The sequence below is a fragment of the Labrus bergylta genome, chromosome 17, assembly GCF_963930695.1.
Source record: "Labrus bergylta chromosome 17, fLabBer1.1, whole genome shotgun sequence".
NCBI classification, from domain to species: domain Eukaryota; kingdom Metazoa; phylum Chordata; class Actinopteri; order Labriformes; family Labridae; genus Labrus; species Labrus bergylta.
The window spans coordinates 22,723,273-22,724,534 of record NC_089211.1 but is presented as its reverse complement, the minus strand read 5'-3'; positions in this window follow the sequence as shown (position 1 = coordinate 22,724,534).

The window sequence follows — 1,262 nt, the reverse complement described above, 5'->3', positions numbered from 1 at the left end:
TATTTTCTGTTAAAGAAATACTGCAAGAGCTTTACCTAATCTAGTTTTTTTTTTTACACTGAGGTAAATCTGATCGAAATACTTGGATTTTGTGATATCAGTGTATCATTTTTCATCTTTTTGTAGTTTTTAGAGATGATGATTTTGATACAAACATCAAACACCAACATATCAGCGTTCAAATACACAACATGGTATGTAAAATGCTCACATGCACACACGTATCTGTGTGAAAGAGAAATGAGAAGTGCGCCTGGAGATGATTTTCATTTTGTGTTTCGCTCCAGCTCTGCCCCCCCCCTCCCCCCCCCCCTTCTACAGAGGATCCAATCAATCTGCCAGCTATTAAGTTTGTTAATTGATAATGCATACTAATTAGGCTGAGCGCGCTTACTTTGGAGACTCTGAGGAGCTAATTGTAGGCACGGCTCCAAATGGAGTTTAAAACAGTCTGTGCCAGGTAAAAATTCATTAGGCGGATAGATTGGAGAGGACGAGGAGGGGGGGGGGAGGAGAACAGGTGGAGAGGGGGGTGGGGGGGAGAGGGGGGGGTCAATGCTAATGCCAGTCTATGGAGAAATTTCCCACCGTGATCCAATCATTGTTTCACTTCTGGAGAGACTTAGTTGTTGTTCTGCAAACTTCTTCTTCTCCGGTTTCTTTTTTCCCACTTGAGTCAAACTTATATGAACTCTTCAAACGCTGCACATATATGATTCACCGCTCACACCCACCTCCCCCTTCTTCTTCTTCTTCTTCTTCTTCATCCTCTCATGTGATTGACGTGCGTTTAACATAATGAGACCTATCTCCTGGATCTCGGCGTGACGGCTGTGCATCAAAGCCCCCCCCCCCCTCCCCTCCCGGCTGCTAATTGAGACGGTTGTGGTGTGTTTACTGTCCCTCTCTCGGTGTCAGCCTGACGACCCTTTGAACTGTTCTGTCAGTCCGCCCGACAAATGAATGTGTCCCTCACAGTGAGAGGCATGCCGGGGGATCATGTCAGAAGCATGTTTTACAGCTCGCCTCAGTGTCTTTGTCACTGAGACGGAGACGGAGTGACGTGCAGAGATATGGAGTGTCTGCAGAAAGCCCTGCAGGAGTTTACAGATTGCTCAGGGGAGTGCACACACTAACCCGATTGAAATATGTCCAAATGGATAAACTGGTGTCCTCTTGTTTTTTTAGCCGCCTTCTTTTTTTTCCCATAAATCTCCTTAAATTTGAATTTCTCACTGCGTCCTGTACCGTCTCATCTCACA